Source organism: Festucalex cinctus, chromosome 3, assembly GCF_051991245.1.
Source record: "Festucalex cinctus isolate MCC-2025b chromosome 3, RoL_Fcin_1.0, whole genome shotgun sequence".
Taxonomy (NCBI): domain Eukaryota; kingdom Metazoa; phylum Chordata; class Actinopteri; order Syngnathiformes; family Syngnathidae; genus Festucalex; species Festucalex cinctus.
The window spans coordinates 7,850,301-7,862,487 of record NC_135413.1 but is presented as its reverse complement, the minus strand read 5'-3'; the positions used below and the strand labels follow the sequence as shown (position 1 = coordinate 7,862,487).

The 12,187-nt window shown below is 38.8% G+C and overlaps 1 protein-coding gene across 1 annotated transcript in view; it reads right to left on the bottom strand.

Annotated features, from left to right (window-relative positions):
• il34 (interleukin 34) overlaps positions 1 to 5,648 on the bottom strand; it is an 81,096-nt gene extending 75,448 nt beyond the window's left edge. The window contains exon 1 of the mRNA XM_077515636.1: positions 5,487 to 5,648. The gene's annotated coding sequence lies outside the window, so the exon portion shown is untranslated. The remainder of the gene's footprint in view (positions 1 to 5,486) is intronic.
• Between the last annotated feature and the right edge of the window lie 6,539 nt (positions 5,649 to 12,187).

Genomic DNA, 12,187 nt, shown 5'->3' with positions numbered 1-12,187 from the left:
ACAAATGCAAGTGAGTTTGCACGGATGCTGGCGGTAGAAACAAACTCACTTCGGACTATTATGGATTTGAATGGGATGGAATGGAACTAGGGTGACAGCAGGAATAATTCAGAAACCATGACAAAATTTGATTCAGGGGATCAAAAAATTTGAACAGATTTGGTTCAGGTCAAATGTCATAAATCAGCAAAATAACAAAATGATGCAGAAAATACAATCACCTAGGAATAATTCAATAACCATGACAGAATGCAATGACCACAGCTGATTGGTCAAATTTAGGGGCGTTGTTTTTACATCGGCTGGACTCAATCAAACTCATTTGAATTAATTACTGAGATCTCAAAGACGCTGTGGAAACACAATTCTAAATTCCCTGCTTGAACTTTTACAACCAAGAACTCCCTTTACCCAGAACTCAATGTTCCTGGGCTTGTTGGTGGAAAAACGCCTTTTGTTAGTAAATGACAGACCAATCTCAAACCTTCCCTTCTTAACCAAGATTGTCGAAAAAGTGGTCTTGTGGTCTTTCATCATCAATTTTTGAACTCTAATTGACTTTTTGATAAGTTCCAGTCAGGTTTCTGACCTCATCACAGTACAGAAACAGCTCTTATTACAGTTTATTTGATTGCTAAAGCACAAAAAGCAAATTAGGCAAACTTTTTGGTCTTTACTTCTGTCCCACAACACACAATTTTTCAGGTTTGCACATATGTCTCACTTAATATCTCAAAGCATAAATCAACAACACACAAATATTCAAATCTCCAATCTTACAGGTCTGGCAAGCGGGTCAACTACAGTATGTGAGAGGCGGTGACGCTTCCAAAAATAAAATGTTTTGTCTGAAAATGTGTGTGATGTTTTATGTTTGTCAGAAAGAAGGGAGCATTGTCATTGATCCTGTGTGTGTCCATTTCTAGAATTGTGTTTTCAATTTTGCTTTTTAGGTAGTGTTCAGCCAAAAGGTTAGTTGTGTATATTCATTGAATGGTATGTGTGTCAAATGTGAAAATATGGCTTTATCAAATGAAAACACATGTTCCATTTTGTGAACATGTTAAGAGATTTGATGGCAAAAAGTTGTTTCGCAAAGGGTTATTAGGGCTTAGCCATTTGTGTGTGATATTTGGAGGTTTGTGTGTGTAGTTTTGGTAAAAAAAAAAAAAAAACTCAGGTAACAGTTATACACGGAGGAGGAGGAGGGAGAGAGCAACATGAAAGAGACACTAGAGTCACTGATGCCTTTATGCTCTAATTAATGTGCAAGTGGAGGCCAGCGGGTCCTAGTTAGCCCCAAGGACAACATGAGTAGCCCTGAAGTCTGTTCTAAAAATAGCTCAGCAGTGATATGACACTGTGACTTCCATCCATCCATCAATCCATCCATTTTCTGAACCTCTTGCTCCTCACAAGGGTCGCGAGGGTGCTGGAGGCTATCACAGCTGGCTTCGGGCAGTAGGTGGGGTACCCTAAATTGGTTGCCAGCCAATCGCAGGGCACACAGAGACGGACAACCATCCACACTCACAAGCACACCTAGGGACAATTCGGAGCGCCCAATTAACCTGCCATGCATGTCTTTGGAACGTGGGAGGAGACCGGAATACCCGGAGAAGACCCACGCGGGCACGGGGAGAACATGCAAACTCCACCCAGGAAGGCCGGAGCCTGGACTTGATCCTGCGTCCTCAGTACTGGGATGCGAACGCGCGATCCAGTCACCACCACACCGCCACACTGTGGCTTACAAAGAAAAATAAAACAAAAGGAGTTAACATTTATTTATGTATTTATTAAATGTAACAAGGTATAGTACAGCTTTTTACTGTACTAAATATTATATATATATATTTTTTTATTTGAATAGATTGTGTTAAATGGGAAATGTCCTCATTCACACAAATATTTCAAAAAAGGTCATTTTAGAAATGTAATTTTAATATTGTGATCGATATAGCAATATTTTTGCTCACAATTAATTAATATCATTGAAAGCTAATATCAGCCCAAGCCTGGTACTGGTTAATGTGAAGGGCTCATAGTTTAATACACACTTCAGAGGCTATTTCTAGTTCAATCATTGGTTATTCATACTATCACTGTAAATTTTATGCTTGTAATAGTTTGAACTTACTATTTTTCCCCATGAATTGATTATAATTCAATTAATTGTTTAGTCTGTAACATGTAAAAAACTTGGCAAAAATATTGATCATTGATTTCAAAGCAGATGTTTGCAAACGTCTGTCTGGCCAAGGTGCTGACATAATACATGACTATTGCCCACTTGTTCTTGGGATACGTGAAAAGTAGGGGTGTCATGGCTCAGTTTGCTGACCAAACCCAGAAAACAGGTGAGCCATGATTGGTCGTTACCTACTTCCTCAGCACAGGTGATGTCATCTGTCGACAGCAAGTGGAAAATATTGTTTTTAAAGGTATTAATAGTATAAGAAAAATAATGAAGTCATCAAATTCATCCTGGATCAAATGTTATTTTTTTACTGTTAAAAATGGCTCAATGAGTCAAGTATCCCTTTAAAAGCAAATAATTAATTTTGCTGTTAACAGCCCAAAGTTAAGAGGTAATGGCTCCTTATAGACCAGCTAATTAATTCAGTCTATTTTTCCATGGCTAAGTTTTGTAAAGAAGAGCCAACGTTCCTGTGATTAAAATAGCGCAGCTGTGCGGCTTGTACTACAACAGTCACATTATTATTGGGTAATAATCACATTGACATTGTTTACTCTCAGTGTTAACATGACTCATGACTTCCTGCGTTGTTGAAAAGGAGACCGATGGTGTGATGTGGCAGGCAGCCAGCCAGATGCTCAACCAGTAAAATAACTGGTTGCGGTTTCACAGCGTACTGTGATTCACTCAAATGCAAAATGATTCACATGTTGGCAACATTTCAGTTAAAATGAATTCTTATTTGGTGAATGTGTAGCTCTCGTCTAGAAATCACACAGGAAAGTAAATGACTAAGAAGAAACTTATGTCCCTTTCCTGATACTTTCCATTCTTATCTGAAGAATTCTAATCAACTACAAAAAGATGTCTGAAAACATCCAACACTTCCAATCCAAACTACAGTTTCCCAGCACAACAAGAAAGAGACTGATGATTTTTTGCTGTTTATTTTTTGTTCATGCACTTCATAAACCATCCAATCAAATTGTGTGCTGTACTTAAGATATCAAGCTAGATTATGTACAAACTGTGCTCACAAAACAAGAGTGCATAGCCCAAAAGCAGAAGTCACAATTTACAATGTAAATTTCAAAATAAAATACAATCTATACTCCTGGGAGCAAATCTGATTTGTTTTTGGTCATTTACAATAAATGTAATCTAAACAACCAAAACCGATTATGACACATTGTGGACAGGTGGGGCAGGAGTCTCGCCTCTTCTCGCGCACCAACAAAGCAAATGTTTAAAAGGGAAAAAAGTGTCATTTGTAGTTTGAGGTTAAAACGCATCTTCTTACCTACTTAGCCATATACATTTAGTACACTAGATGTTCCTGGATTGAAAAGGGCAGCACAATTTTGGGAGTTTATAAAAGTATAAAGAGTAATTTTTAAAAAAATCCGCAACACTTCTTCTTAGTCTTTTGCTACTTCCTTACGTCAATTAAAACCCCAAATAAATTCAATTTCCTTTAAAATGATCCCAGTGTATGAACACTTTTGAATTGTTTGGAAGGCTAAAAACCACAGACTGAAGTGGAGGCATTTTACAAAAGAAGTGGTGGTTTAACCCTGAGGTGCAAACCCATAACACATGAGTATGGAGCCATGGTTTAAACCAGCAATGAACAGCTCAGATCTTTCACGCTTATACGCTTATGCTGAATGTGATTGATTGTTTTTTGCATTTGCAAGCTCTCCCATCATGATCTTATGACAAAGCAGTGATGGCAGGGGTTCTTGTTATGGAGGACCAAAACTGCCAAAATTTAAACTAAGTAAATCACTAAATAAATAAATAATGAATAAAAGCGAAAATAAAAACCTACCTAAAAATATTATTCAAAAATTTAATACAAAATAAATATAAATGGTAAAAAAAACACACACACACATATATATATATATATATATATATATATATATATATATATATATATATATATTAGGGGTGTGAATTGCCTAGTACCTGACGATTCGATTCGTATCACGATTCACAGGTCACGATTCGATTCGATACCGATTAATCCCGATACGAATTTATAAGTCGATTGTTGCGATTTTTTTTCATTCAAATTTAGTAAATACTAATCAGTAAGCTTGTAGAGTGTAAGATTTATATGAAAATGTATTATTTATTTATCTGAAATTTCAGTCTTATAGACGTTGTAATCTGTTTCATGTTTGAACAGCATTAAAATAAAAATATTAAGGCTTAATGTTCCGTTCATATAACATTCTTCCATGCTCAAGGTAATTAATTATTAACTTAATTTTATATAAGTCATAAGTCATATTAAAATGAATCAGCAGGAGATCAAATATCAACTCAATATCCAATTCTATATAATCAACTCGACAAACTATTCTTCAGAGTCAGTTAATTAAAAAAATGATTATCATGTCAAGCATGGATTAAAGCAACACACAAATGCATTAAACAGTTCAGAATTGGCTCACATCACAACTTTTCTGATGCACACCCGCATGCACACGCAAGTGCGCGTGCGCACGCACACACACGCAAATCACGCTTGCTGCCTAACACAAAGATTTGCATAGACACCTGATCAAACTTAGAAAGTGAAAATTATGCACCAATAAAATCAATAATGTGAAAATGCTGCAGGTGATTCACTCGTTTGTCCTCGTAACGATCATTGGCAGACCTTTCAATTCATATATTGAATGTAGTATTGTTTTTTTAAACAGCATGCCAGAGAAATTTGTATTATAAAGAAACATGCAGTCAAGATTAAACGTGAACTAAACCACTGATTGGCGCTAACATACACTTGTTTCTTGGGGGAAGTAATAATAATCATAACAAAATTAGAAGCCATATTCAAGTCTCAATGCTAACCGGTTAAATTGGCAACAAGTGACATTATATAATGCAATTCATACACAACATATGTGCAACATTATAAAGACACACAACATTAAGCTTCATCTACAGCCTCAAAGTGGATTGGATTGAATTGAAACCATGCACATCAAAACATCCATCCATTCATTTTCTGAACCCTTATCCCCACTAGCATTTTAAATTCAAATTAGTTACTCCTCTGATACTAAAGCAGCCTTACTATTGTATTATAACACATCCTGCCCCACGTGTGCTCATGTGCAGCAAAGTTGTGGTTGCATAAGTCTATACTCAACACTATTGTTTCCAGTATGTATACACTCCCATAAATACGCAATGAGTCGTCGTTATACCTGAGGAAAGTGGACGTTGACCGTGGGAAAACACCTGAATACTGTTCGAAATTGATACGCACCTTTTACCGGCCTTTGGTCCCAAAGTCGTCAAACTTCACTCAGGTGCGCCCAGCTCCAATCCTGGCTGAGTGTGACGATAGGAAATCCGGTCAAGAAAAAGCCTACACGAAGTTATTTAAGGCAAGTCCATCACTCGCTCCGCGCGTTCAGCCTGCGTTCTCTATGTGTGCGCACAGACTGCGGAGAAGACCAGCGCGCAACAGGTTGTCCTCATGTTCTGCCTCCGATTTCGTCAAGTCTGCAGTTGCGCACCGAAATCCGGCCTGCTGTCAAAATAAACGTCCACTGGCGTTCGCTTATCAAAAGCAGTATGAAGTCCAATCACCATAGTGTACTGCCAAAATACATATTTCGTGTCTAAAATGGTTGTTTAAACTGAAATTACAGTAAATACAAGTGCTAACAACCGAACTCTTGTTCTCTTCACGCCGAATAATTACATTCAAATGTCACATAAAGGTTAGCATGTAGCTTTTACTTTGAAAGGTCAACCGGGTGTGATTGGTGTTTAACAGCGAGCTTACTACACCACGGAGACCCCAATCGTCTCCCAGGTCACAAGCCGCCCGGCAACTTCACGTTTTCTTTCACTTTCCGTCCATACTTTATTTTTATTTTTTATTGTTTTATTTTTTTTTATTTTTTTTATTTTTTTTCCACTCACTCACACAAACACGCACACAAACAAACATGGTCTCCCAGGTGGGGAAGCGAACCCACGCCAACCGGCACCGAAGGCAAGTGACGGTTCCACTCCTCCACCCAGAGCCCATTTTCCGTCCATACTGCTGCGAGACTCTCTTACACATTTAAATCACCCTCACCTCGCACTTCCTAGTCGTCTTGTTTGTGTAGGTATGTTTCAATCTCGATTTACTCTGGCAAGAACAGCGTAGGGAGACCGGGGTTAGTTGTATCACGGGTAAGTTGTCACGTTGCAATTTTCTTCTCCACCAGAGGGTGCGACGAAAAAGTGGAATACTAGCTTTCTTCGTATAAATGGTCAGGGGTTGTATACTGTCTGAGAAGAGAATAGCATAATTATAGCACCAAATCATGTGGACTCGTTAGAGGGGAGATTCAGGCATCTTGTCATGCCTCAGTCACTGCTCTGTATTAAGCTAACTTTAAACTAAAGCAAGTATAGTATTAGCCAACATGGTAGTTTGGGGCAACCATTTCTCAATCATTTGGGGGTTTGATGTCACGTTGAAGTGCGCCCCTTGTGGTTGGCAGGCAGTGCGTCAACGCGAGTGAATTAGAAAGCAATCAGTGTGAGCAGGAAAATGGGTCAAACAGTTGATAAATCAGTGACCAATAATCTGGTGAACTTGTGCGCGGCTGACTAATGGCTCAAAGAGAGATGAGATCATTCTTTCGGCTGCCCATAGTGATTTAAACCCCGCGAAAGACAGTGAGGAGTAAATGACTAGCACAGTGGCTAAACTATGACACAACTGCATTGCACCCACAAAAAGTACGAGGATATGCTCAGATCATATTATATCAGGTAGTTTGTTTTTTTTCTCTCTTTTTCATATACATTGGGTCATAACATTATCCTCTGATTGTAAATTCGAGGCAGACGTGATCAATGTGTTATATTATCTTTAGTGAAACAATCATTCAGAATTTTTTTGCAGTAAGTACTCAAATAATTTTGAACAAAAAGTTAACGATTTAACACAATTTTCACAATTAACACTTTAACTCGAGCTTGATTTCTGCTGAGGAATGTGTAGTAAATGTGCGGTCTGTTTGTTAGCAGCTAGCAAGCTAAGATAGCTCGAAGACTTCCATATACAGCAATACGAGTATATACGGACACAAACGATTTAATGAATGACAATTTACACCATAAAAGTACTTATCGACGTACTGTTTCAACAACAACAACATACCTTAGTCTTCCACTTCCACTTTGCCACCAACAAACTCAATTTTTTTTTTGTAGCTAGCGGCTTCAAACGACTGTTTTCAATGATTCGCAGTAATGTAGTGTCCTACTCGGGACGTTTTTTTTGTGACACTTAACATATTTCCCACCTTTTAATGAAAACGCTTGGTGAAAATCAAGCTCTTCTACATTCATTTGTTATGGGATGTTTACTTTGCCCCCCGGGAGGCGCAGTGGAAGCTAAGCGGTGACGTCAGCTGGAAGGGTCTATAAAAATTGCACCTCTGGCAACTCTTGTTTTCATATGCCAGAATTGTTCTTGAGATGACAAGTCTGAAAAGTGAGGAAATTAGTTTGCCAGGTTTTGTTTCATTGTTTAAAAATGGATTTTCCAGTTGTTGGAACTACAGTAAGCCCACATGTCATCACTGGTTTAAGTTTCATGATGAACCATCAATCCATCCATTGCTCTATTTTTATTTATTTTTTTAATTCAATTTAATCGCAACTTCCAATATAAGGGAAGCAAATCAGGCATTTGAGGCTGAGAGCTATGACCGATATGCCAGAAGTTCCTAAGGACTTTATTCTATTTCATAATATTTTATGTTAATGTTTGCTCATTGACTATGGTAAATTTCAATAGATCTATGATAAACAATTTATCTGGCAGGAAAAGCAAACAAACAAAAAAACTGGAGAACAAGGATAAGTTTGTCCTTGTTTTATTAGTTGCAAAATCCACTGTAACATCTTGCACCACATAGTGTGACAACTTATGCATTTGTGGGGCGACACGTCACATGTTCACTCCCTCTATTTGATGGCTTATAACTCTGCACTGACACAAAGTACAAAAATGACATGAATACAAAAAATATACGCAAGACTTGGTCTTTCCTCTGGTATACGCTTTGTTTATATATGATGTACTGATTCCAAGAAATATATAAAAGTATAAAAAGTGAGACAACTAGCCCCGGTCTCCCCTACATGTGATGAGTTTAGCAAATGCAAATGTACAACCCCATGGTTGAGCTTTTACACTTGATACACATATACAAAGCCACCCCTTAAAAATAATCAAATCAAAATAATAAATAATTAAAATTGTAATAAGTGAAGGCAATCAATATGCTGATCACTCAGTCAAATACCTCCAATTTCCCACCTCCACCCCCTCTTCTGATTTAACAGACAAGAGTGGACGTTCAGTTTTCCCCTCATGCCTGCGGGATTGTACTGACGTCTGACCTCTGTGTTTGAAACATGAGACAAATGAGTGACAGCATTCTGAAAATTCCCCGGGGGGGCTGTTGACGAAGAGAACGAGACACAAACTTGTACAGCCGCAAAGACAAATGCAACTTTAGGTTTAGCTTCGAAAGGCAAAATGTGGCCACCATGAAATTAGATTTAAGTTAAGTGCTCAGCAGCTCAACTCTCATGCAGCCCTAAATTTTATGTAATTACACTCAATATTAGGTACCAGGAGCAGTTCTAGGATAAAAGATTCAGGGGTCCTGCTCCCGGACAGACAAGAAATATTTAACTCCTTTGTAAAAGAGCACTAACTAGGGAACTTTGCGACCTTAAATATTTTCATTACTCTTGTGATGAAACGACTTAAAACTTTGAATGGTACCTTTGCCATGGTCTGAAGGGGTCTGTATTATTTTTACTAGGGACGTTCGATACCACTTTTTTTCAGACCGATACCGATACTCAGACCCTCAGTACTCACCGATACCGATACCAACTGCCGATACCAGTAGTACATTTTGACAAATAAAAAAAATCACTACAACATATTTTTAAACAAATATATTTCCTTTAATTTTGACAAAAAAAAACAGCACAGTCACTCTTCAATTGTCTTAACGCTCAAAATAAAACACAAAAATGCGCTTTTAGTTTAAAATTCACAATTTTGAAGTATTTCCAAACCGGTGAAGTTTTGGTGAAAAACTCCTGCAAGCTAGCGCCAGTTACAGGCAAGGAGGACTCACTTAACGTCTTCCCCCTCTGCCATCGGTCGCTTGTACTCGTCTGCGTCACGAGTACTCGAGTACTTGAAAAAAGGCTGTTATCGGCCCGATACCGATACTGGTATCGGTACTCGCACATCCCTAATTTTTACAGGCACTAAGCAACATTGAGGAGGATGGTAGGAACACTGCCACACAAAAAACTACAAATATGCTGACTGCTTTATGGCATACATCACTTCCCCCTTTCCCCATTTATTGCAAAGACTGAAATCAATTTGAATGTTGATTACTTTCCTTGCAGAAGTTGCACACAATTTTCGTAGCCGTAGGACAATCGTAGCGGGACAGGGATCCGTTTAACCTATGTAGGGGGCGCTACAGAGCCATTTTTCTGTTATCATGTATGGTGACTTTAAAATATCAAATTTTTCGCCAGGCCCGATCTGCTTGTAAAGTTTAGTGAGTTTTCGTTCACGTTTAGTGTCTCAAAAATGTGATTGTTGGCGGAAAAGAATAATAAAGAAAAAGAATAATAAGAATTCCTTCAAAAACAATAGGGCCTCGCAGCGGTAGAATAAAGAATAAGGGCAGCTACCCGGATAAAATGACTGTCAAGGATCAACATTGGCCCGGCTTTCACTCATTGGCGTGAGTTCCAAAACGATGCAAAACACTTGTCCTCATGGGAAATGTGGTCTTCCTTCAGCAATAACATTACCGCTCTTTCGCGTATCCTCCTGACTACCAGGACTACCTATGTTTTTTTCCTGGTAGTCAGGAGGATATGGCGTCGTCAGAATCAACATAAACTGAGTACGTTCAGTTTATGACTACCTTAGGGCCATATTCACCAAGAATGCGCTGCGTCAGGTAATAGCGCGAAATATTGCACCACAACTGCACCCGCAGTCTGCTCATGTTACCCACCTATTCACTAAGGATATTGCTCTAATCATATACCGGCGCAAACATGCCCACAAAACTGACAGCTTGGAGCAAATTTGCACCTGATTTACCACACATGGCAATGGATTTGCGCCAACAACATGGTTGTTATCGTAACAGTTGCGAGAAAGATGACATTATCAGAAAACGAGGTTGGACTAAGAGTAAGCGTTTATAGCACCATTAAGCTGTACAGAGCAGAGAGGACGACAACGGTGTCATTCATTCATAAAGTACAAATTATTGGTGCGATCGTTTAAAAAAAATATATTTTCAGAGGTCGTGGGCGTACAGTATGCATCTGGCACGTAAAAATGATCGTAAAATGCCTCCCCGCCATTGCCGATCAGCCCGGGTTATGTTATGTGTCCCAAACTAACACGGAAATATCCCCCCCCCCCCCCCCCCCCTCTCTTTTTCTCTCTCTCTCTCCCCTCTCTGCGTGATCTGCCGTGGACGTTGTGCTGCAAATGGCACGCAATGCTGTCATGATCGAGATTGGAGCAGTTAATAATGCTTTCCAAAAACGTTATTTGCGTCACGCAAACGAGGTGTGGCTATTTGTGCTGGCGTTAGTGAATTAGACACTGCATATCAATGAGTCTCATTTGCTTTGGTGTGGGCATATTTTGCGTCAAATGTATGAAAATTACCTAATTTACATACACGCAAATAACACCGGCGCACCGTGACGCAATCTGTTTGGCAGAGCACTTAGTGACGGATTTCCCCATCTGCGCGTGTTTAGTGAATTAGGCGCTCGCAGATTGCTCCATTTTTCCCGGTTAGCTCGGTGCAAAGGCGACGCAAACCTTTAGTGAATAGGCCCCTAAGTGTTGTTTTAACACAATGTCATTCCCAGATTTCCCACATTTATGAAAAAGAGTATAACACTTTTTTGGTCAAGGGCATCCAATCAATTAGCTTGTGAGTAGCATTTTGGCTTTAATATAAACAAGCACAGGACTGCTATTTTTAGAAGCCGCATGTGCAAGGCCAGTTGAGTTTCAGACAACAAACGTAGGAGTGCACAGTCACGCAGTGTATTCCTTTCCTACAATCCAAAACTTGTGATCTGACTCGCTATTCCACCATAAAAATCCTTAACACGCGTATTATTGTTACAACAAACCTCTGCTGCTTTGGTGTCTGCCTCTATGTAACTGGCGATATGACCGTGATCGAATGGAGTGACTTTCCAGGAGAAATCCAGAGGATGGCAGCGGCACAGGCCAAGCAGCCAGGGGCAGGCAACATATTCATACAATGAAAAAAATAATGATACATTCCAAGCTGGGTCATTATCAAAGCAGACATTGTTATTCTACTTCATAGGTTCATAGCTTAGCCTTGTTAGCCAGAAAAAAAAGTGACATTTTTAACAGAAATATTCCAAAGTAATGCTGATAGACAAAGATAGCACAGACATTTTTCATAAATGTTTCCATTTGTGTTTTTGATTTAGCTTTGCGATTAAATTGAAGCCTAATGTGCATGTTTACAACTGGTAAGAAAGATCATTTGAATTTCACTGCAAAACTGGTTTTGACAACACATGGGTATTCATGAGTTTAACTTGGGATGCAAAAATACTTGTAAGTAAATGAAAACTGCAGATACATAATTATGAATTAACATCGTATAAATGGGTGTCGCCTTTAATAACATCTTAGTTTAAGTACTAGTTTTGTTTTTTTTGTTTTGTTTTGTTTTTTTTAAGTGCAAGGGCAGCCTCAACTATGACAACACAATGGCCCAGGTAAAAGGAAATTGGCCTACTGTACATTCTAGACAGAAAGTAACAGACCAAAGATAGACTTTACATCTTCAAATGAAGATCATGACTTCAATGTGTTTTGTTTGAGAA